General features: G+C 45.3%; 1 protein-coding gene and 1 non-coding gene across 3 annotated transcripts in view; one reads left to right on the plus strand and one right to left on the minus strand.

Moving 5' to 3' along the window:
* FANCC (FA complementation group C) overlaps positions 1–25,834 on the plus strand; it is a 1,679,603-nt gene that overhangs the window by 1,600,947 nt on the left and 52,822 nt on the right. The window lies entirely within an intron of this gene.
* On the minus strand, positions 18,773–18,888 carry LOC138292100 (U5 spliceosomal RNA). The gene has a single exon (XR_011202586.1). It is a non-coding gene; the product is annotated as a U5 spliceosomal RNA (small nuclear RNA).

Raw genomic sequence — 25,834 nt, forward strand, 5'->3', positions numbered from 1 at the left:
TAAATCATCCTTCCAAAGACACAAAAATCCAATTTAGAACCAATGCTGCTTGTGAATCAAAAAATGTTTTGTACACGCTAAAATGCCTGTGTGGTTTAGCCTATGTGAGTAAAACTGAGCAGTGAATTAGAGTAAGAATAAATTAGCATAAAAGCAACATTCGGACAAAAAATGTGAAATAAACAGTAGCTTTGCATTTTAACACCCAAAGGCACAACATTAGTCAACGAAGATTCACTATATTGGGAATGGTGAAAATTTGGAATGACATTGTTAACGGAATAAAACTGTTACATGAAGAACTTTAATGGATAAGGAAACTTGACGCATTGGTGTAGGAGGCTGGCTCAGTATATGGTGTACACTTATAGGTGAGGCACCCTGTACTGAGTCCAGGCAACCCTTAGTGATAGTGTAGGAGATTCTAGAAAACCAGAGCTCTCGGGGGGTAGCTGTGGAGAGCAGCAAAGACATATTCAGTAGGGGTGTAAAGCCGTTACAAATACCTCATAGGTCAGTCAGTGATGTTCCCATGAGAAAGAATCACACTAGTGTTAGAAAAATATTCTACATTTATTGTAACACACACTAGAAATAACTTTTGTATATCTCCTAACCAGAGATATGATCATACAAACGTATACTTAGAAAAAGGTATGTATAGGCTTATAAAAACAGGTGCCCCTATGCGGGGTGGGGGTATCCATATACTAAGTAAATGGAATGCGAGGATCACTTCCAACCTAACCTACCACCCAAAGACCCTTAGGACTGGGGAAGCACAGGAACACCCAGAGTAAGTAAGTAGGATTCCTCAGGCGCCCGTGTGCATAGGGTTAGTTGTCCATAGGGGAAGTTGCAGTTGGAATTTAGTGGATTTGGAACCCTTCTCAGAGGACCCCGAGGATGCCCTTTGGGAAAAGGGAGGTTGGATAGTGTCTCCACCTGTGGATACCCAGAATAGTGGAGTACCTACACCAGGGAGCCCAGGTGCATAGGGATTAATTTGAGTCAGAACCTCCTGTTGAAGGACCTTGGTTGTCCAGCTGCTGTTGTGACCCGTGGACGAAGTCTGTGGAATCCAGGCGTGGATTCCTGAAGAAGCAGAACTAAAAAAAGAGGGGACAAGTCCAGACCACCCGGAGGTGCCCAGGCAGTGCGGGAGGGCAATGCCCACCCTTTTGGAAACGCTTTCCTATTGGACTTTGGCCGAAGAAGTAGAGCTCTGGAGTCCAGGTGAATCAAGAAGACCCCTGGAGTTGTTTACGTTTGAGGTGGCGAGTGGGCTGGACACATCCCCTGAATGGGAGTTATCATCCCTTTGGGGCACACTCCCTCCAGAGGTTACCTCATATCATAGGGTATTTAGGAAGGCAGCAGAACTTCTAGACTTACCACTGTCCACTACAGAATTAAAATCAAACATTTTAACTGAGGTTCTTCATTCTTCCTCTGTGGCTTGAGAGCCCCTTCTGACATTCATTGAGGCTTTGTCAGACCCAGTCTTAGATCTGTGGCTGAAGCCTGTTACCAGTCATGTGGTTTCAAAATCTGTTGCTAGGATACATAGGGCAGCACCAGGAGATCCTCAATTTTTAAGCCAGCATCCAACACTTGAAAGCCTGGTGGTACAAGCTTCATGTTCCTCGAGGTCTTTACCTGGTTCCTTTTCTATGAATCCTGCTGACAGGAAGTCGAAGCGGATGGAATAGTTGGCGAAAAAGATCTTTTCATCAGAAAGTATGGCTTTGAAGTCAGTGAATGCCACTTGCCTGTTGGGCAGGTAGATCTGTGGGTTAATGGATTCAGCCAAGAAAGACATCCCCAAAGTGCCGCAGGATGTGTAGAGTCATTTTGCTGAACTCTTGCAAGACAGTCAGGGAGCAGCGAAGCAAGTCATACAATCAGGTAGGACATGGCAAACTCTGTTGCCAGGGCCATGGGGACTTCAATTGTCAACAGAAGGCATGCATGGCTGAGAACATTGGGTTTCTCCCTGGATGTGCAGTCCACTTTAATAAATCTTCCTTTTGATGGATGCAGAGAGATTTGAGGAGAGCAAGGCCATTGTCAAGTCTTTAGGTCTTAAGATACTCTGAATGACCTACAGACCTCTGCTTAGGTTTAGGGGGTTTGGACGGAGCTCCTTCTTTCGTGGGAGGCGGCACTTCCAACAACAGCAATCTGCCAACCCCCTCTATAGATCCTACAGAAGTCATGGGAGAGGTAAGCAGTGTAGTGCAGTACACCTGCCTTCCTCCTCCTACTCTGCTTCATCCTCCTCTGTTAACCTTTCAGTGCATGTGTTACCCTTAGGGGAAGGTTGATACGTTTCCTTCAAGAGTGGAAGGCTGTAACAAAGGACAGTTGGGTGTTAGGCATTTTAGGAAATGGATATGCCCTTCCCTTCTGTGAGTTGTCTCCTCCCTTTCCTCCCCAGAAAAGTTTTTGTTTGAAAGGGCATCTGCTGCTGCTTCAGCAGGAGGTACAAACTCTGCTTTTAAAGGGTGCAGTAAAGCTGGTTCTGGAGCAGGAATGTTTTTGTTCTGCTTTTAAAGGGTGCAGTATGTAGGAAGTTGGCTCTGTATATACTATAGCAAAATGAAATATAGTGTGCACATTGTCCAGGGGTTCCCCAGTGGCTTAACAGAGGATAAAGTAGATAATACTAATGCTCTCTTCTGTGGTAGTGTGGTCAAGCAGTTAGACTTAGAGGCTAGTACAAATCATTTGTTGTACACACACAGGCAATAAATGAAGCACCCACTCAATGACTAACTCCGGGCCAATTGTGTTTATATAGCAAAAATATATTTTGTTACTTTATTTCTAGAACCACAAGATTCAGGCCCTCATTACGATCTCTGCAATTAAAACCGCCAAGATCCGCACTGGCGGTCATTAGATGACCACCAGCGCGACTACCCCCCTGCCGGCCGTATAATGTTTTCCCCACTGGCCCAGTGGGGTAAAGGGCCGTAACATTGACAGCGGCTCCAAATGGAGCCGCCGCCAATGTTGGTGTGCGGTGGGTGCAGCTGCACCCATCGTGCAGATCACTGCCCGTAAATTGCGATGGGGCAGTGCACAGGGGCCCCTGAGCACCCCTTCCGCCAGCCATTCCCTGGCGGGTTCAGGCTGGTGCCAGAAGGGATCATTATCCGAGGGGCAGCGCTGCTTGCAGTGCTGCCCTGTCGGAAAATGATTCCCTCCACCATCAGGCTGCCTGTCGGCAGCAGCCTGGCGGTGGAGGAGGGCTGCTATAGGCGGCACTCACTGTATTCATTATATGGCGGTTCAGACCGCGATGCTGGTGGCGGTCTTTGCACCTGCCACTGGCATGGCGGTCTGAACCGCCGGGGTTCATAATGACTCCCTCAGTTTGCAGGTAAGTACATTTGCAAGTAAGTAGCACGCATACGTATCTACACCACTTTGTTTCAATTTGGCAAGTTAAAATGGTTTTCAATAAAATAGCAAATATCTGTTTTAAAAGTTGAAACTGTGCAATTTTCTAAGACAGTTCTCGGGAAAGAAAAGTTAGTACAGTTTTTGAGGTAAGTACAAGACTTACAGGTCCAGTCTCCGGGGGTTAGGATTTTCACAGGTTGGGGTTCAAGTTAACCCCAAACACCCACCACCAGCAACACGGGCCGGCCTGGTGCAAAGGTCAAAGCTGATGTAGATTTAGAGTGGGTTCCCATAGAGACTGGGGGCACTCGGAATTAGATCTGCCAGCAGGTTAAGTACCCACGTCTTCGGAGGGCAGTCCTGGGGAGTTTAGGAGAGCACCAGGTGGCTACAGCTCAGCACCAAACACACACCCCCAGCGGGCGCAAGCAAAGCGTTGGGTTCCCAATGCTTTTCATTAGGGGGACGTCAGGGGTCACAAATATTCTGCAGTCTAGGTCGAGGGGGTCAGTTCCGGAAAAACACAGGCTGGACAAGGATGAGGGCCGCCTGCTGAATGTTGCTGGACTGGTGGTCGGATTCCCAAAGGCTAGGGGGGTGCGGGTGCATGTGTACCTTTAGGTGTCAGGAATCTTCGTCCGGTTCAGATGCTGGAGACAGGCCGGTAGGGCTGGGGCCAAATCAGTTGATTTCTTCATTCTTCGCTGCTGGGGGTCAGCTTAGCAGTTCTTCTTCTTCTTTCTTCTTGTTGTCTTCTTGAAGTCGCCAGGAATCTGACAAGCTATGTTCAGGGGAGCCCTTAAATCCTGGATTTAGGGGCTTTACAAGGGTCAGAGGGCAGTAGCCAGTGGCTACTGTCCCTGAGGTTGATTACACCCCTTCTGGTGTCCTCTCCCTTTGGGATGGGGATACAGACCTAACCCTATTAGTCCCTTTTCTCCGAACCAAGCTGAAGATTTTGCAAGCAGCTGGACACCTTAGGGGTGGTCCTAGCGGAAGTGGTCAATCCTTGTCCGGAGGTGGCAGACTGCACTAGAAGTTTGGCTAAATCACAGGGGGGATCTCTAAAATCTGGGTGCACTTTGCAATAAATTCAACACTGGCGTCAGTGTGGGTTTTGTAGTGAATCCTATCTTGTTTTAATGGGAAGCAGGAGTCAGCTTAGCCTTCTGGCTTGCAGACCTGTGCCCCCGTCACTCCGTGACGTTTACCCTATTTAGCTTGATATGTTTTAGTACAATTATTTAATTATATCTTTCCAAGAGGGCTGTATTGTTCTTAGTTAGGACAATGTTTTAGTTTTGTGCTATCAGTGCCACTCTGCTAAGGCGTCACTATCAGCGCCAGAGATAGAGAAGATGTAGGTATTCACATTAGGTACTTTCCCTCTTTGTGCTTTCGAGGGAATTGTTTATGTAATTGCCACCCCAGGCATGCCTTGTTATCTATTGTTTGGGAACAGACCTATATCAGGAGTCCGAGCAAATCTGTATAAATGCACCTCACATAGACAGATAGTCAAAGGGATTCCTACCAGATGCCATCAACTCTATCCATGTTGCACGTCGTCTTGATGCTGACCCAGTCTTCGTGTCCCTATGGAGTCTGAGAGACCTAATTTCAATGTAACGAGGCTCTTCTCTTTAACATGGCATTGGCAGATTAGGGTTAACACACTTAGCTCTCTTTAGATTAGAGATTAGGTTCATCATGCTAGGGTATTAGGAAATATTTCATATCAACTTAAGTTATTGCAAGATGATGGGAGTCTTTGTATTTATGACTCTTGTTTTTACCATTCTGTTTCTTGCATTATTCATTATCCTTATCATTGCAGCCTATGCAACGTATGGTAGATTGCAGTTTTGTTAATAAAATCTGTTGACAACTTTACTGCATCTCCTTCATTGCCTGTGTTTGATTGAGACATGTTGTTCAAGTGAGAAAAGGGTAATCTCCGTTTAACCACAGCACTCCCTAAAATGTCGCACTCTTGAGTCCATGCGTAAAGGCTGCCACAAATCACCTTTTACTGTTTGGGTTTTTGGTGAGGTGCTGCTTGTGAGCCGGGAGGGTTGGGATGACAGTTGCGACTTGTTGTAGGACTGGCATAGTCGCCTACAAACATACGTTCTGTCATCCTTAAACCAGCAGCCTTGCCTAGAGCAAGAGTTAAACTACAACAGTTTACTGTGCTAAGAAGTTTGATACCAAGTTTCCCAAACTTTAGTGGAGCCATCATGGAGCTGTGAAATTCGTAATGACAAACTCCCAGCCCATGTATTTTATATGGCCACACTGCACTTACAATGTCTAAGGATAGGCTTAGACACTGTAGGCACATATTGCTCATGCAGTTATGCCCTCACCTTTGGTATAGTGCACCCTGCCTTAGGGCTGTAAGCCATGGCACCCTGAGAGGGGTGCCATATCGACATTCTTTTTCTCCCCACCAGCACACACAAGCTGCAATGGCAGTGTGCATATGCTTGGTGAGGGACCCCCCAGGGTAGCATAATACATGCTGCTGCCCTTGGAGACCTTCCCTGGGCACAGGACCCTTGGTACCATGGGTACCTTTTTACAAGTTTCTTAACTGTGTGCCTGGGCTGTGCCAATTGTGGTAGCAATGATACAGTTTTTGGGAAAGAACACTGATGCTGGGGCTTGGTTAGGAGGATCCCAGCACACTCTCATTCAAATCAACATCAAAGTCAGGCAAAAAGTGGGGGGTAACCATGTCAAAAAGGGGCACTTTCCGACACAGTAGAGTTGTTTCCAGAGCAGGAAAGGGGTAGTTTTTTAAGATATTTCCTGATCGCCAAAAAGAATAGTCATTTATGGACAATGCTAGACCTGAGGATTTTGAATAGGTTCCTCAAACAGGAAAAAATCTAAATTCTGACCCTAGCACAGGTGCTTCTCGCATCAGACAAAGAAGACTGGATGGTTTCCATAGAAGTGCGGGATGAGATTTTTCACATTCCCATCCTTCAGTCGCACAGGTAGTATCTCCGGTTCACTGTAGATTTGCAGCATTACCAATTTGCAGTCCTTCCTTTTGGTCTTACTTCTTCACGTCAAGTCTTCACAAATGTGATGACAGTGGTAGCTGCACGTCTCAGGCGATGGGGAATACCAGTATTCCATTACATGGACGATTGGTTGCTCAAAGCCAGATCTCTAGGGTTGGTGCAGCATCACTTGCATTTGACAGTGCACCTGTTGTTCAACCTGGGGTTTTCCATCAATGTCCCCAAATCTCAGCTGGAGCCCTCTCAGCTCATCCTGTTCATAGATGCGGTACTAGACACCACAGCGAATCGTGCCCTTCTCCGCCGTAAAAGATTCAAGACATTCAGGCTTTGATTCCAATGTTTCAGAATGGAGCGCTCGTTCAGTCCTAAATGTCTCAAGTCTGCTCGATCTGTTCGCTTCATGCATTCTGTTGGTCACCCATGCACACTGGCACATGAGTGGCCCTCCGCAAGCAGTGGTTTCAACACAGCAGAGATCTCAAGGAGTCAATAAGGATCTCCTGGAGCTCGGCAACAGATCTTGAGTGGTGGTCTGTGGACGGCAACTTAGCACAAGGGAGGCCGTTTTGCTTACCACCGCTGGTGGCCACAGTCATTACGGATGCTGCCACTGTAGGGTGGGGAGCACATCTGGGGGATCTGGAGGTCAAGGGTCTTTGGTCTCCAGAAGAACAGATGCTTCATATCAATCTATTCTAATTGCAGGCAATACATATGGCTCTCAAGGCCTTCCTTCCATTCGTGGTCGGTCGGTAGAAGTCCTGACAGACAAAACTACTGCAATGTGGTACATCAACAAGCAGGGAGGGGTAGGGTTGTATCTTCTCTTCAGAGAGGCTCTACGACTATGGCCATGGGCTCAGGACCATGGGATTTACATAGTAGCAAATCATTTGCCCGGGGTTCTCAACGTACGTGCAGACAGTCTCAGCTGGCACTTCTCAGCCGGCCATGAGTGGCGACTTCATCCAGACGTGGTTCTTCACATCTTCCGGCTGTGGGGGATGCCTCAGATAGACCTGTTTGCCACTCACAAGAATGCGCACTGCCTGTTGTTCTGCAGCCTCCAGTATCCAATGTAAGGAACGCTGGGGGACGCATTTCATTTGAGCTGGAGCAACTGGCTGCTTTATGTGTTTCCCCAAATACCCTTGATTCCTCCAGTTATGAGGAAGATTTGCCAAGATCAGGCCCGAGTCATATTAATAGCTCCAGAGAAGATTGGCAGAGAATGGTACACAGACCTCCTTCAGCTCTCACTGTGCCCTCCGCTCCATCTCCTTCACAGGGTAGGTCTTCTCTCGCTGTCGCAGGGGTAAGTTCTACACCCCCACTTCCAGAGCCTGCACCTACATGCCTGGAGATTGAGTGGGGCAACCTGAATTCCTTTCGTCTTCCCCCTGAAGTGGTGGATGTTATTTTATCGGCTAGGCAACACTCCACCAAAACTGTTTGCTAGTTGATGGGCCAAGTTTGTAAAATGATGTGAGGACCGACACCTTGACCCTTTAAAGGCCCACTTATCCAATGTTTTGCAAGTTGCTCTTTCCTTGCACAACAAGGTTGTGGAATTGCGACAGTGAAGGGCTATCTGTCTGCACTGTCGGCATTTATTTGTTTACCTGATCAATACTCTGTTTAATTCCCCTATAGTTTTAAGGTTTCTTAAAGGTTTGACTAATATGTTTCCTCCCACTGCGTTTATAATGCCTCATTGGAATTTAAATTTGTTTTTTTCGTACCTGATGGGTACACCGTTTGAGCCGTTGCATAGATGCCCGTTGAGGCTCCTTACAATAAAAATATTTTTGTCAAAGCGATCACGTCGGCTAGAGGTGAGCTGCAAGCTCTGAGTGTAAAACCCTGTTTGGCACTTTCCATGCCAACAGGGTGTTTTTTAGAACCAGGGCAGCTTTCCTGCCAAAGGTAGTGACTTCTTTTCATTTGGGGCAGTCCATTACTCTACCGTCCTTTTACCCTCCTCCCCATCCGCCTAAGGCAGTGGTCTCCAAACTTTTTAATGCTGCGCCCCCCAAGTTAAAAAATAAAGTCATTGGACCCTCCTTCAGAATTGTCCACAAGTATTTTATAAAGATAGCCATGTTTAAATATGTTTAGATGCATTTAAACATTGCAGTTAAGTACTGTTGCCCTTTTAAAAATGCAATAAAATGTTTCTGCTCTAAACAAAACACTGTTATCTGTGTAATGCTTATTATGGCCAGAGCCTGACGCCCCCCCCTGGGATCACTTGAGGCCCCCCAGTTTGAAGACCCCTGCTCTAAGGAGAAGGGAAGGCTGCATCGTCTGGATCCAATGAGAGCATTGAGATTCTAGATGGACAGGACAAGTGATCTTTGAATGGACGATCAGCTGTTCATCGGCTTGGTAGGTACGATGAAGGGCAAGGGCGTCCACAAATTTATTTTGTCAAGGTGGGTCATTCTTTGCATCAGAATATGTTATGCATTGGCAAACAAAAAACCTCCTGAGGGTATTAGAGCTCATTCAACCAGATCTAAGTCTATTACTTCGGCTTTGGCTAGAGGTGTACCAGTGGTTGACATTTGCAAGACAGCAACTTGGGCTTCCCTCCACACTTTCGCAAAACATTACTGCTTGGACTCAGAAATGAGGAGGGATGGCCATTTTGCCCGTTCAGTGCTACAAGGGTTTCTTGGTATAGGCAGATGGGGACCCACCTCTGAGTGTTGGACTGGTTTGGGACTCTATTTAAAAGGTGAGGAATCCACAGGTAGATGTATCCATCAAAAGGGCAAGTTACTTACTTTCAAAATGCTTTTTCTGGTAGGTACAGTATCTACCTGTGGATTCCTCACTGACCCACCCACCACCTAGTTGCCTGTTTCGATATACCAAGAAGGAAGGTGTTTGTATATATGATATATGTGTTCCAAATTATATACACACAATGTATTTTTATATGTTTAAATGTTTATAATTCACTGAGTTGAGTTTGCACATGCTGTGTTTGCAATGTTGCTGTTCACCCGTTTGCCTTGAAGGCACGAAAACAAGTAGGAGAAACTGACGTCAGCACAGCGGTGGGGACTTCATAATGTTCTGATAATGTCAGACGCGGTCGCATGCAGAGCCGTTCTAATGCGATGTCCTCGACTATCATCTGTAATCCTTCACAGAAACGCATACGTTTTTTCACTTCTATTGGGAAAAAATGCCTTAAAGTCAAGTCAGCTGAGGACCAAGGGGCATGTACTTTTACTGTGCCTCCAGGGCCAGGATAATCTTTTAAGAGAGATGTGCTTGAAGGGAATCTCAATGAGGTTCCTTGTTATTGGCATCCTTAAAAGGTGGGATGTGTATATCGTCATTGTTGTTGCTGTCTAAGTCTGTGGCTATACACCCTACAGTGCATATCAAGCTCTCTTGGTTAGTAACAGACTACAAGCCTTTTACATCAGATGCCTGTCAGGCACCCATAAGGCTCAAGATTTAGAGCCCTGGATTTGGGGTGGTAGAATCAGCCTCACATCTGAAGAGCTATGCACAGTCCTCTAATGCTTCACTGTTAGTCACCTGTCTCGCTGTGCCTGCTTGTGCATTTTCTCCTTGTGCCTCTTCCGCTGACAGTGCAGCCAGCACCGCCCCATTTCCAGGCGCAGCTACAGTTGTGCCTCCAGCATCTCCTGCTTCCTGACTTTCTTCTGCTCTCGCTCTAGTTTCAGTGTTTTGTGGGAATAGGTGAAGAGGAGGTGGGACAGTAGGGGTACAAGCCTAACCCTGTCCCTCAAGTGACTCATTTGATATTGGAGACTCTCATGAGTCTGTTTCATCCTGCAGACCTGAAACTCATTTTTCTGTTAATTTTGCTTCCTCGTAAATGCTGCCCACTGACCTGTCTCTCTTATTTTTAGGGATTTTTAATTGTCTGCTTAGGTTGCTTATGCATTCTAGATAAAATTTGCGTTCCTTCTGTCTTTGCTAGTGATCCCCTCCCCCCACTATTTCAGCTATCTTCACAGCTTTTTCCTTAGTTATGGTACATATAATGGGTGAGAGACCTTTTTCCTGGGGGTTCTTGCTCATTAGATTCCATGGTGCCCATTACTATACTGCACCCAGGGACGCATAAAAGTATCTTCCAGCATTGGGCCTAGTGCTGTAGCTCTTTCCAAGGCGCAAGGGAGGAAAACCAAGCAAGAAAAGGAAGGGCCTTACCATACCGTCCCTAATCGTTCTCAAGGTGGGAGGAAGGAAACTATTTCTCACTCATGTACATTGACTTCCCCCTTACTTTCACTTTATCTCGTGAGGCTAGGGGTGAGGATGGTGTGGCTGAATTAGTGAGTCTCCTTTGCTCATATGTTCATCGTACTGAGGTGACGGTTGGGGTCTTTAAGCTCCTTCCTGTCTTCATCCTCTGCGCTGTTTAAATCACTCCTGTTCTGTGCCATGGAGTACATTCATGTATTTCTTTCTAGGACTCTTACTGCATCTACCTACCCAACCATTATTAACCAGTTGTCTCCAACCTGGATGACAACTGTGCAGTTCAAAAAGACCTGACTTAAAAAGAAAAGCAGCAGAAAAATAAACACGTTTAGGCTTCACCTTTTTAATTTAGTTGTGCTAACACTGTTTGACCTGATCAGTGGATTGCATTTTGAGCTGCGCTCAACCCCATTTCTTTTGAAAAAACGTATCCCTAACCTTTGGCGTCTGGGTGCAACATATGGAGTACAGTACAGCTGTCTTCCTACCTCAGGACAGGAGTTGGTGGTTCTTGGCCTAAAGCCTCAAGCTCTGTGCAAGAAAACAAAGCATCTGATAAAGACATCTAGCTGCAGATTCTTTACCTTTTAATTTCCCAGGTGTCAGACTGAATCCAGAGGACTTTTGTGTAAGCAGTACCCTTGCGCGCCATCAGGTGGCTTTGTTCTGTTTCACACAGCATCGTCGGCCCGGGAAGAGACATCACAGTCATCTATATATATGCTATGGCATGCAAATGTTAGTTCTGTTTCTTTCTGTGCCAGTTAGCGCTGATCCCGAGAAAGAGCTACCCTCTGTCGCTATTTGACAGGGTTTTTTCAATGTTTTGTCGAATATTTTTTCAGAGTGTGTTGAGGATGTCTTCAAGGAAAGCAGGTTTTAAACCATGTAGCGCCTGTCACAGCGCCATGTCAGTTACAGACCCACATCTGGTCTGTTTGTGGTGCCTCGAGCGTGACCATGAATCCAAGTCGTGCTCGGACTTCCGGGCCATGGCACCAAAGGCTTTGAGAGAGCAGTCCCTAAAGGTTCTTGCAGCCTGGCAGTCAATGCCACCTAGCGTGACTCCTCAGAGATCTCAGTTCCAATCAAGGAGAAAGTCGTGGGACTGCTCTAGAAGCCCAAGTCCTCTTCGTTCCACTCCAAGTCATCGGGACACTTGGGGAAGAGGCATATGAAGTGCAAGAATTTGAAGTGTGCTTCGACTTCTCATCCATCGGCCAACGTGACGACTACAGAACATTGACGTTCCAGGCACTGTCCTGCAGAGCCATTGCCAGGTCCGACTCTGCACCTCCCTGCATTTCCGAGAGCCGGGGCGACCCCTGCTCAGGTAAGAGAATTCTTTGAGGCCATGTGCCGCATATTTGACCAGGCCAACTCCTTTGTTGCTCCTTCAGCCCCACGGGGTCGGAAGAGGCCTCGTCAGGTTCCTCACCAATGGCTCTGGCCTCTACTCCGATTGGGTCTTGTGGATCCGATCATGGATCCGCCCGGCGCTGTTCATGCCAGCATGACCTTCCCTGGCACTGGTTCCTACCCCAGCCTCATTCTTATCCCTGACAACTCAGAGTTGAAACAGCCTCGATCGATGCTGACTGTGGTGCCAGCAGGGCCCATTTGTTCTAGGATGTTGCATGAAATTGTTTTTGAGCAGCCAGCCATAGGGCAGGAATGGAAGGGGACCCTTTAGAACACCAGTGACAAGCAGCTGTGGACTGATATGAGGAACTTGGTGATGCCAGTGGATTGGGCACATCTCCAGATACTGACTTGCTCACTCCCCCTACCGTGGCTACCATATGCAATGGTGGTGATTAGGGCAGGGGAGCCTTAGATGTAATGGTGTTGAAGAGGGCAGCGGAGGTGCTCAACCTCAAACTTACCTCAGTGGCAGCCAAGGCTAACCTCTTGGCAGAAGTGCTTCAGCCTGGGACTTCCTCACCAGAACCTTTGCATCCCTTCAATGAAGCACTGACTGATGTCCTGCTGGGAACCTGGTCCAAGCCCAGCACAGGGGCTCCTGTGAACAGGACAATTGCCTGCCACCATCGCCCTGCTTCAGTTGACCCGAGTTTCCTCACCCACTATCCCACCCCTGGGAGCTTGGTAGTCCAAGCCTCAACTTCCCATGATGCGTTTCCTGCCACTCCCTCGGACAGGGAATCCAAAAGGCTAGACATCTTGGGAAAAGAAAATGTTTCTTCCACCAGCCTAGCATTGCGATTGGTGAATACCACATGCCTTTTGGGACATTATTCCCACAGATTGTGGGATACAGTTGTGCTAGTGTTGCCAAAGGTTCTGGAGGAGGCCTGGGCCATCCTCTCCCAAGTAGTTAAGGATAGGAGAGATTCAGCAAAGTTCACCATCAGGTGTGAATTGGACACAACAAACTTGCTTGGCAGAGCGGTTTTGTCGACAGTGGCTCTTAGATACCACGCCTGGTTGAGTACATCTGGCTTTTCGGGGGTGTCCAGGCCAACCTCATTGACATGCCCTTCATCGGATCATGTCTCTTCGGGGAGAAGGCAGACTCGGCACTGGAGTGCTCTAAGGTCGTATGGGCTATGGCCAAGCCCTTGGGCCTCTCAGTGACTCCACGCCCCAGTCTGCCTTTTGCCCCTTTTGTGGCTATGGAAGGGGCCTGGCACCGTGCCAGCCCTGTGCCAGCCACCATCCTTCAAATGCAGGGCAATCCGACCCCCATGGGTCAGGCAGCCAGAAATTGTCCACCACCAACCTCCCCGGGCAGCTGCAGCCCTAAGCCCTCCTAGTCTCCTAGTAAGTGATCATGGCTGTCCAGTTGGGAGGACAATACGTCACCATCTTCTCTAATGGCAGTCCATTACATCAGACAGGTGGGTCCTGCAGATCACTCAGATTGGCTCCTCCCTCCTTTTGAATCCAACCCTCCTTCTTTACCGCCAACACAGGAACGGCTTTCAGAGAATCATCTCTCCTTACTCCAAGAGGAAGTTACAGCTCTCTTGGCCAAGTGAGCCATAGATATGTTCCTGATATCAGAAGTAGGCAGTGGTTGTTATTTCCACTACTTTCTGATTCCCCAAAAAACAAGGGCTTTTGATCTATTCTAGACCTCCGAACCATTAATCTCTTCCTCAAGAAGGAAAATTCAAAATGTTCACTTTGACTCAGGTCTTGTCTGCCCTAGACCAAACAGACTGGTTGGTAGTGTTGGACTTGCAGGATGCATATTTCGACAACCCCTATCCTGCCTGCCAACAGGCATTACCTGTGGGTCAAGGTAGGCCACAATCACTTTCAGTTCACCATGATCCCCATTGCCTTACTAGTGTTCACCAAAGTAATGGCTGTAGTCTCAACTAATCTGCAGATATCAGGGGTATCAGTCTTCTTCTATCTTGACAACTGGCTGTTGAAAGTGGGATCACCCCAGACTGTCGTCTCCCACCTGACTACGGCGGACCTCCTGCATTCGCCGGGGTTCACTTTAAATGTGCCAAAGTCACACCTGGCACCCTCTCAAATGCTCCCTTTCCTTGGAGCTGTTCTGGACACAGTGCAGTTTCTGGCCTATCCTCCCAATCAGCGAGTTCAGGATATTCAGGCTTGCCCCAGGCTGTCGTCTCCCACCTTCAGACTGGGGCGGACCTCCTGCTTTCACTAGGGTTCACTATAAATGTGCCGAAGTCACACCTGACTCCTTCTCAGACATTTTCTTTTCATTGGAGCTGTTCTGGACACAGTGCAGTTTCGGGCTTATCCTCCAGAGTGGCGAGTCCAGGATTTTCAGGTTATGAAACTGATGTTTCAGCCTCAATCTTGGATTTTGGTGAGAATGACCTTGAGGCCACTGGGCCTCACAGCCTCCTGCATCCTGTTGATGAATCATGCCAGATGGCATATGCTGGCACTTCAGCGGGACCTGAAGTTCCAGCGGGCGCAACATCAGGGGAGTCTCTCCGACATGGTCCAGATCTTGGTGGGAAGTGCAAAGGATCTGCAGTGGTGGCTGACGAACCGTTATTGGATCAGAGGCGGACTCCTCTCCCTTTCCCAACCTGATTTCACAGTGATGAACCATCTGGAAGAGGTGGAGGTCAGAGGGCTCTGGTCTCCGGCAGAATCCAGACTCCATATCAACTTGCTGAAGCTCCGAGTGATCCGACAAGCATTGAAAGCATGTCTTCCTTCTCGTAAGGGGAGGATAGTGGCGGTGTTCACGCACAACACCGCTGCCATGTAGTATTGCAACAAGCAGGGCAGGGAGGGGTTGTGGAACCTTTGTCAAGAGATCCTGCATCTCTGAACATGGCAGAAACAACAGGGCATAACCGTGGTGTTTCAACACCTGGTAGGTTCTCTGAATGCCAGGACGGACAAATTCAGCTGTCGATGCCTAGCAGATCATGAGTGAGGTCTCCATTCAGAGGTGGCGCAAGGACTCTTTCAGCAGTGGTTAGATATGTTTGCCTCAGAAGAGAACGCAAAATGTCAGAGGTTTTGCACGTTGGAGTTTCCAAGACAGGTATAGCTCAGAGATGCTTTTCATCTCAAGTGGAGTTCAGGCCTCCTGTATGCCTTTCCACCCATACCACTTCTGCCCATAGTTCTCAAAAAGATCAAGAACGACCGGACTCAAGTCATCCATGTGGTCTCAGACTAGGTACAGAGAGTCTGGTATCCCTAGATTGTTGGAATGAGCATTGATCCACCAATCAGGTTGCTCCTTCGAGAGGATCTTCTGTTACAGCAGCAGGGGAGTGTTTGATACCCAAACCTGTCAACTCTCTGCCATCTTGCATGGAGATTGAGCAGCAACAGTTGAGACCTTCCTCTAGAAGTCTGTCATGTTATTCTGGTAGCCAGGCGTCCCTCCACTAAGACGATATATGCCTTCTGATGGCAAAAGTTTGTATTAAATTGTACGGAAAAGTCTATTGATCCTCTTTCTCACTGTCTTTCTAGTATTCTTCTCTTCATTCTTACCCTTGCCCAACAGGGCTTTGTTCTGGATACTATTAAAGACTATCTCTCTGTTCTGTCTGGTTTTCTGTGGCTGCCTGACCAACCCTCTTCATTTAAGTCCCTATTGCAATAGCTTTCTCAAAGGGCTTGTACATATGTTTTCCCCTTTGCCCTTTATTATGCCTCAGTGGGACTTTAATTGTGTCCTCACCTGCCTTATGTGCGCTTCCTTTGAACCATTGCACAATTGTCCCCTCTGGCTGCTTACCACCAAGACAGGCTTTTTCGTGAAAATAACATCTGCCAGGAGGGTGGGTGAGCTGCAGACTTTGTCATCCATGCCTCCCTATTTGTCTGTGTTTTCAGACAAAGTAGTGCTTTGTACTAGGGCTTCTTTCCTACTGAAGTGGTGACCCCATTCCATTTGGGACAATCAGTCACTCTGCCCACCTTTTACACTACTCCAAAGCCTCTAAAGAAGAGGAGTGACTCCACCGTCTGGACCCAAATAGAGCATTGTCGTCTTACCTTGACCGCACATAAGAGTTTTGGGTGGATAACCAACTCTTCTTGAGGTATGTTAGAGCAAAGAAAGGCCAGGCAGTACAGAAACAAACCATGTTATGCTGGGCTTCTCTCTGTATTAAAATCTGCTGTGCTCTGGCCAAGAAACAGCCTTCTGAGGGCGTAAGGGCCCATTCCACCAGGGGGAATTCTGCAACCAGTGCATTAGCACATTGAGCCCTAGTCCTGGATATCCACCGGGCAGAAATGTGGGCTTCCCTGCACAGGTTTGCCAAACACTACTGCCTGGACAGTCGGGTCCGCGGGGATGGGCACTTCGCCCATTTAGTCTTACAGGATTGCCTAGTTTAACTAATTTGTCCACAGCCCACCACCGGGGTTGGTATTGCTTGGATAACTATTCAAAGGTAAGAAACCTGCAGCTAAATCTCTCTATCAGATGAACAAGTTACTTACCTTCTGTTACAAATTGTCTGGTAGAGACAATATCTAGTTGCAGATTCCTTACAGATCCACCCATTGCTTTCCGCTCTGCAGACAGATTTCTAGGGCTAGGGATGATTCCTTTCAGGAACCTAGTTTGGACATGCCAGTGCCCTTCGTGGCTCTGCACTCCTGGTGTGGAAAGTAGTAAAAAGTAACTTACGTCCATGCACCGAGGTAGCGTATATGTAGGCGACCGCAACGTCACTTCCGGTGCCATTGACGCCGTGCAGAAACAAAGGAAGCCACCTGATGACACACAATGGTACTGCTCATGCAAAAATCTTCCTGATCCAGTCTGATGCCTGGGAAATTCAAAGTAAGGAATCTTCAGCTAGATATTGTCTCTACCAGGTGATTAGTTCCCGAAGGTAAATAACTTGTTCTACAAGTCTACTTGAAGTGTAAATATATTTAGTATACAAGAAACAAGCAAAATTAGCAATTTTGCAGCAGCGAAAGAGGCAACTCTAAGCACTTGAGCATACAATGGTAGCTTCTCCACAAATTTTCCCAACCTTTATACATTTTCTTCACATAGTCAGTCGAAGAAGAATACATGTGACAGAACCGAAACTCCTGATAGTGGTATTTGGACGTCCATAGCTTCCTCATGAGAAAGACCTGTAGGAAAGATACATCAATGAGATCCTTTAACGCTGAGCTAGCTGGATTGATAATTGTTGCTTTACTGTTACAGCCATGAAAACAAGGCCACTGCATTTAATAAGCAAGAGTTCACAAGCATCTTTGTTTAAGTTTGGCATGCAAATGGCTGAAAATTAAACACCATGACTTAAAAAATTGTGATATATTTCAACATAAATTGCATGATTTCACATTGCCGGCTATAGATTTATCACATCACAATTCCTAGACCAGTAATGTGAACACTTAATCAATAAGAAGTACATCTGCATTGTTAGCTATGTACGTAGGTTCTTCGGTTAAGACATATCTGCAAAAATTCCATATTGATCCTTCATCATATCACAGAATGTATTGCCTAATGAACGTTGTGAAAACATGAGCAAAAAAAGCAAGATGGACTTTGAATCCCAAGGGGGAAGAAAAGGTCAGAGAAAAAATGAACCTGACAAAACTGATGCCAATCACCATGAGCAAATAACCAAGCAACCAGAAACAACAAGCATTTGCAATGCAGTGGGTCTCTCGTTTGCTCGAGTTACAGCTATTAGTGTTGTAAATTCCTAACTGGACTTTTCTTGCCACATAAATTGAAAATGAAAAGTAAAACAGTTGACAAAAGCAAGCCGATTCAAAGCGCCACAGCCGCCATAAGCATGAGCGCAAAGGAGAGACACAAAAGGGAAAAGAAGTTTGCTTGCAGTCAAACGTATCGGCAGACGTGCAATTATCCGTGTAACAGGATCGGTGTCCAAGGCGGTAACAAAACCGCCCCAAGGAGGGAGAAACATAAAGCATTTACTAGTGATGATAAAGGATTTTTGAAAGGCAAGCCCATGAACGAGTGATAGAGATGGGCCTGCGTTGGGCGTGCTTAATAGCCCACAGTTAAATTACAATAGTTCAAAGCGCTTGCACACTCGACCTAATGAATAAGTTAGACACGTCCAGCGCTAGCCTCATCATATAGCTTTTTTCCCAAAACATTGATAAAGCCGTTAGACCGTGGCATGATATAACAGAACAGTACTTTTTATATATATATATATATATATGTTTGCAAATGTATGCTGTAACACATCTTCATAATTAAGTCACAGGGGATTTCGGTAAAATCTCAGTAATCAATCAGAAAGGAGAAGCAAGAGCCGATCCAGAAATAAAATCCAGCTTGGATACAGTTACGTGTTTCATTTACCAATTGATCCTTCCTTACCTGTTGTTATATATCGCTGCTTCCCACATGGTAGTGGGTCCTTTTGGATGATATGGAGTTTTTTGTGCAGCATGCGTCCTTCTTATATGTCATGTAACAGGGCTATAGGTTACCTGCGTCACAGTAAGAATCTCTCCCCAAAAGCGCATCAACGGATAACAAAAGAATGTTGTCGCACTTGAGGCACCAGCAAATAATCTATATGTCTACTACGTAGTTATACTTTAGTTTACTAAATAAGGTTAACCCTGCACTTGGCAGGGCTTTCAAAAATTGAGTGAAACTCTTAAATATTCCTCTCCACAGAAATCTTTAGTAAAAGGCAAAAGTTGTATTCGGTTTGAAGAGAAACCAGAGTATACGTTCCATGGCCGCTGTCTGTGGTGCCAGGAAACACCGTTCCACAGACTGTCAGGGTGATTTAGTTTACTAAGTTCATCTTAGAAAACCCTTTAAAATACAACCAATCTATAATAATTGTTGTAATCCAGTACATTGATAAAACACTTGTTGCCACAAAGAGAAACAACAGGAGGACTCCGAAGTGACACGGAATTCTGGGTATGTAAATGTAGTCGTAGGTCACGTGACAGGAAAGGCTGCACCACAGTAGTTTCTCTGCTCAAGTTGTAATGTCAGCTCCTTTAATTCTGCACGTTTTGAATGGTGCCTTACATTGGCTTTTGTGAGGACTTGTGGCACCCAAGAAGAGGATTTTTAAATGCCTATGTCAAAGCATGCACACTGGCTCTTTGCTATTCTTTCCGAGACAGTGAATGAGCCAGTGTGTTTTATACTTGAAGCCTACAAGGCTGCATCAGCTGCTGTAACAAAACAAGTACTGGCAAAGAGGAACGAGTTAGAGCTACTAGCATTGTAAATCCCTAACAGGACTTTTCTTGCCACATAAATTGAAAATGAAAAGTAAAACAGTTGACATAAGCAAGCCAATTCAAAGCGTCACGGCCATCATGAGCATGAAGGAGAGACACAAAAGGAAAAAGAAGTTTACACACAGTCAACGTATCATCAAAAGTGCAATAATCAATTTAACAGGGTTGATGGCCAAGGCGGTAACAAAACTTTCCCAAGGAGGGACATACGTAAAGCATTTACCAATGATAACAAAGGATGTTTGAAAGGCAAGGCTGTGAACAAGTGATAGTGATGGTTGTGTGGTGGGTGTGGTTAAAAGCCCACAGATAGATTACAACAGGCCAGAGCACTTGCGCCCTCGACCTAAAAATGCGTGTGAAAAGTCTGTTGCTAGGTAAAAGCAGCCCACATACAATAGACCACAAAATGTACCCCTTTTCAATCTGGCTTGACCAAATGAAAGAGGACTGGATAAACAAACATGCTAAAAACTTAAAGATAGAAGAGCAGAGTGTAAAAATTGGGCTGTTGCTGCTTCTATAATCAAGAACTGCAATTAAAGCAACAAAAAAATAAGACATTTTTTAAGCCAAGTCCCAGCGTAACAACACAAGAATCATAGGCTGTCCAGGACCAAACAAACTGTAGAATCGTTATGGGTCCTTTCTGGAAAACAGCATCATTTGAACTTGTTAGTAGTGGAAAGAGCTAATTTTTAGGGTCGAGCCTGCGTTGCATGCCTTAGTTATTAGAAAGGGGCTCAGAGCCCTGTCGACATCATGCCAGTGTTTTTGATTGGTTTGTGGGCTTGCCTATTAAAATCCGCTTGCTTTCATTAGTCGAAGGCATGCACACGTCATGCCTTTTCCAGTGGCTAGCCCTCCTCGAGCGCATCGACCAAGTACAGAAAACATGCGAGGCTCGCTGTTTTCTGTCCGGCTCGTGGACTACTTTTTCTCTATTTTACTAGCGCGATTTCGCTTGGCCAAAGTCGAGCGCTTTACACAGTTAATTGCACTTTTTCGGGTTACGTACATAAATACACTTTTGCCGATAGGTGAAAAGTCAGGTTAGGAGTTTACTACGCTATCAGCTCTAACATGAGCAAACGCGAGACCCGTTGCATTGCAAATGCTTGTTTTACTTGCGCTTAGGTGCCCCAATGCACCCATGGGAGACACCTGGCTCGTGTTTATTTTTAATCATCGGAACATAGCGTATAAGTTAGCACTTGAGAAAGGCCAACTGGAGTAACAAGGCTCTTACTTGTTAATATTACCTGACTTTATGGCAAAAGTGGATAAGTCAATACGTATATTTGAAGGAGTGAAATTGGAGTTACAGAAAAGAGATTTCAGATGTCAAGTACATATGCCACTAAAAATTATGCACAGGGGTAAGTCCACAGTTTCACTTCTGTGAAAGAAGCATCGTTCTTTGTGAAGAACAGCATTGAGAACACTTTAGAAAAAGGAAATGAAATGCAGGATACCACAGTAGACCCCTCAAGTGTTATCGATTAGATTGATGCGTTTCTATTATCATTGCTGCTGTTAGTATTTTTCCATCTGTAGTGCTCTACAGTGCTTATGAATACACTCTGATCTCGGTTTGACCTATAGTTGTAGTAATTTGGCTGTCGATAAAGCAGCAAAGTGGCCGTGGTGACCCCCGTGTGTAGCACCAAAGTTGTTTGTTAAATCAGTTTTACTGGTTAAAAGTTTGGGAGTATGCTCTGAAATGCGAGACATTCAATGTGGGAGGGGGTCAGTTCATTACTCCTCTGTTCACATATAATTTTCTCGAATTGACTTTTGGCATACGTCAGAAAAAATAGCGCCCTGCTTGACAGATCTTTGATAATTAGCACACATTATCTCAAGCCATTCCCTGATACTGGTGGAAGTTGAAGTTCCTGAATACCAGAATTAGGGCCATCACTGGAGTTTCCCGTCTGGTGTTCTTCGTGTCTGTGTGTTCACAAGAGGAATACATTCCTGTGTCTTAGAAGTGCTCGATATAAGCACTTTATCCAGTGTCTAATGGTTACAGGTAGGTCCCGGCACTTATTTTTGGGTAGCGTCACTGATGTTTTGCTGATGAGAATTTAATCTTGAGCTAGAGAGAGAAAAACACGCCGAGGGAAAAAAAAGAGGAAGCAAAAGATGGGAAAAAAGTGAAACATGGAGAAAGCAGGGAAGAAAAAGAACCTGCAAGAGTGAGATAAAGGGGCAGGGAGTGTGTGGTGGTGGATTAGGAGTATATGACTGCAGTTAACAACTGGTGTTCGGCATTACTGACATTCAGTAGTGCCAGCTGTGGGCTTCTGAGCTAAATTTTGGGCCCTGGCAATTATTCTTTTACATGCACTGACCGTGTCCCTGATATGTAATTTATCAGGAATCTTTCAAAGTATATGCTCAAGGAATAGCTATGTAAAAGTAAATGGTGGTGCTACAGGCAACACACACTACGTTTTCCCAATTAGAGAATAAACTATCCTAGTGATGCAATATAAAACTAATAATACACCCTCTCACTTGGGGTAATTAAATAAAACATTGTAGCTATTTAGAGATGTGGAACTTCGAGAAGTCAAGTACTTAGTGAAATATGCCATAGAGCAGCATTACAGAGTGATGTAGTTTTGTCCAAGTGATCACACACTACTAAACGATAATATGAAATACAACAGGAATTCATTACTACACCAACCTGTATGTAACATGAAACAAATGAACCTACGCTCCTTAAACATTAGCTTGATAGGATAGCACTGGTGTGCTGAGAAGGCATTTGATTAATTTCTCATGGACGCATTGCTCAGAGTGGGACTAGGCTCGTACTTAATACATTTGGTTAAAGTGCTCTATACTGACTCAAAAGCAAACGTGTGCATCATTAGACATATATCTAGTACCCAGTTATCGATGCCCCGATGCAGCTTAGGAAGAGGCACCTGGCAGGGCTGTCCCTAGTCCCTTCTCCAATCTCCGTTGCCTGTTGAGCCAGTAAATTGTTGGCTGAGGGATTCGTACTCCAAGAGAGCTTTGCCTTTTTCCCGCCAAGAGGCTACTTTTATTAATGTACGCATATGATATCTTGCTCTATATGAAACATTTAGGTGTCAACCTTGAGCCAGTTATCAGAGAAATAATTAGACATGGAACATTTTCTGACGTTCAAATAAGCTGTAGAAAATCTGAAATATTCCCCCTTACACGTCCTGTTAAATATGTTGGCATTCACATAAACAGTGACAAAAATGCAGCGATTAGAGATAAATGTCATAATTAAACTCTCCTCTCAAATAGAGTGATCGATTCAATTACCACTGCCCTTGGATGTCAGAATTATATAAAAAATGAAGGTGCTGCCCAAATTTGAAGACCTACTCACCATCATACTTTTCCTTTACATAAACTCTTGTGAAAGTCTGTGTTCGAGGTGTTTGAGGAAGTGGCCAGCCCAGAATTCGATGGGATGTATTCATTCTCCCATCTGATAAAACTATTTTGCTTATACAGCTCACTCACACATTCAATCCATTGGTTTCAGCTGGAAAACTAGCTGTCCACATACCAACTGAAAAAGACCAGCTTGACCAAGACTAATGTCAGTCTCTAATAATGCATATATTTGCCAAACCGTTCTCCCTCATGCAAACAGTTGCCTACTCTAATTGGGCCTTTTGGAAGGGGTGGGGGTCAGGGGCTGTGGAGACACTGTTTTATTTGCCGACCATGGCAGTAGCTGACAATCCATCACTACTCTAAAAAACTAGACAAATCTGTTGTGGGGTGTTTCACACAGTGATGCCTGACATAGTCGAGCACCTCTTTAGTGATAATAAGTCCTTAACATTAAAACGTTAGATCTGATGCCATGTTACAGATTTGGGTTAGCTATGAAGACTGAATTCGATGCAATCCCTGCTAAACCCCCTGAATAATGCTCCTTACTTGGATGATACGATCCATGAGCAAGGAAGGATGGTTATCCAAACTATATGATATATTCACAGAACAGTGCTGAATAACAAGCCTACAGTCCGTCGGATATTGCAGAGGGACCTGACACATTAAATTAATGATTAGGAGTTTAATGTTGTCAACAAACGAAGAGGGTCTCTATAAAGTAAAGAGGTAATTTAAAACCCTACATATGGTGTACTAAGTGCCCAGATCGTTTTAATAGATTTGACCCCGAGATTAGCCACACTTGCAAAAGATGTGGCTTCTCTCCAGCTGGTTTTATTTCTGTTAGCCCCGAGTTGTTTTGGAATTAGTAAGTATTGGAAAGAAACAGCAGGCATAACTACCAATACGATTGACTCCATTGAAATGTCCACTTTGTTGGTGTTACTTGGCTTTGTGAAAATTGTATTTAAATAGAAAAGGAAACTGGTTGTAAAGTTGCTACTGCTTGCAAAAAGGCAAATATCTAAGACGTGACTGACGGGACCCCCGCTATAGACTGAAGAACTGGTTTACAGATAGAGGCCGCTAAATGCTTCCTAAAATGTTATAATCCTTCACCCCCAGTATATGGCCTAAAGATATATGGCAACAATTACAAAGTTACTTTGTTGAATGGGAAATGACCACAGACCAAGAACAACAACAAACACAAGACACAACTTTAAGTCACCATATTAACATATGTACGAACGGTGCAAACTATTTGATGCAGAGTGAACATGGCCAGACATAATCCCTCCCTACAGGAAACTGGACAACTCTGCAATTTCCTGCCAAACTTTACATTTTCAAATAATGTATGACTTGGCTCTACAAAATGGCAGATAATTCTACACTATCACTGAATATACAGTGTCTGTGCTGTTGTTGTAATTATGAAAAAACCTCAAAAAAGGAAACCAACACCAAGTCTTGCATCTGAGCCCGGTAATCTCCCCTTGTTGCTGAGAAGGCCTCGTGCTTTTTAGGAATTTGCGGGCCTAGCGTGACAGTGTTTAAAGACATGAGTTCTTTGTTCATGGTCTGCTGTGTTTCTGTAAATTAGGAAAGATCGAAATGTTACAATCTCAGGTCCTTTTTCTTGGACAGTATGCATGCCACCTATTCCCGTTCGGATGGACTGCCCATCTCAAATAAGGCTGTCCCTGCAACAGGGGTTTTCTCCTGGGCCCTCGTGTTAGGAGTTGGTGAATTTTGTAAATATCTTGTGTTGTTGTGAAGCCACCCCCAACCTCCACAAACCCCACCAGAACTTCCGATTAAAAAAAAAAAATGAAGCAATAGTCCCGTGACATTTTCAGACTGGGGAAGGGCCCCAACAATTTGAACTCTTCTGGGCCATGCAGTATCATCTGAAAAGATGTTGCACTTTCTTTAAATGTTGGTTCGGCTTGCAGCTTAAATTTGGTGGTTCTTCGTATGGGATGCCATTCTTTGGTACAAGTATATATTTCTGGCTATCTTGTCAACCATTGTCTCTTCTGATGTACCTCCCGGTGATGATAACTTTTTGCAGGATGTTTTGTGCAGTTGTCCTAAGAGTATTGAGACATTCCAGTAGATGAGATGCTCCATAAGTCATATCTGGCAAACACTTGCAAATATCTACATTGGTGTGACAGCAACACCTATCTTAATTGAAAATTCCTGTTTTCACTAATGCCTTTCTTTCTTTGATTCTTAAGAGCCATGACAGCAAGGTGCTGAGGCTGAGAAGACACCCTTCTTACAGAGTCCATTTCCTTTATACTGTTAACATCACTCTGCCTCAGCAAACAGAGCTGTGACCATCTGAGTTAATAGCAGCAATTGAGTCATTCTGCCTGATCTGCCCTGAACCGGTTCCCCCATCTCTTCTCACTGTCAAGCTAGAAAGCCAGTAGATGGCTGCCACACCTGCATATCTGGTCAGCCACTGGGTATTTGTAGTTGCTGCACCAGTGTCCCAAAATCTCCCTGCCCTTCTCATCAATAATCTACCAATTCTAAAGCACCTGTACATTAGGTTCCGGCGGGCTGCTTTGATTCCACTGCAGGCCACTGACTCTGGTGCCATCTTGAGTGCTGGATCTATATCAGCCAACCATAGATTCTTGGGCTATGGGGCTACAGCCATTCAGTTAAACTCCAGTAAATTATACCTCTTAGGGGCAGGGGTATTCTTGTTTTTCTCACCTCACATACTGCCCTGACTGCGAAAACACTTCTGCCCCATAGTTCTGTCAAGGCTCGACCACAGAGGAGCCCGGCAGCCAAAATATTTTGGGCCTGATTACAACTTTGGAGGAGGGTGTTAATCTGTCCCAAATGTGACAGATATCCTGCCCACCGTATTACGAGTTCCATAGGATATAATGGACTTGTAATATGGCGGGTGGTATATCCGTCACATTTGGGACGGATTAACACCCTCCTCCAAAGTTGTAATCAGGCCCTTTGTATTCATATGT

This window comes from Pleurodeles waltl, chromosome 1_1 (genome assembly GCF_031143425.1).
Source record: "Pleurodeles waltl isolate 20211129_DDA chromosome 1_1, aPleWal1.hap1.20221129, whole genome shotgun sequence".
NCBI classification, from domain to species: Eukaryota; Metazoa; Chordata; class Amphibia; order Caudata; family Salamandridae; genus Pleurodeles; species Pleurodeles waltl.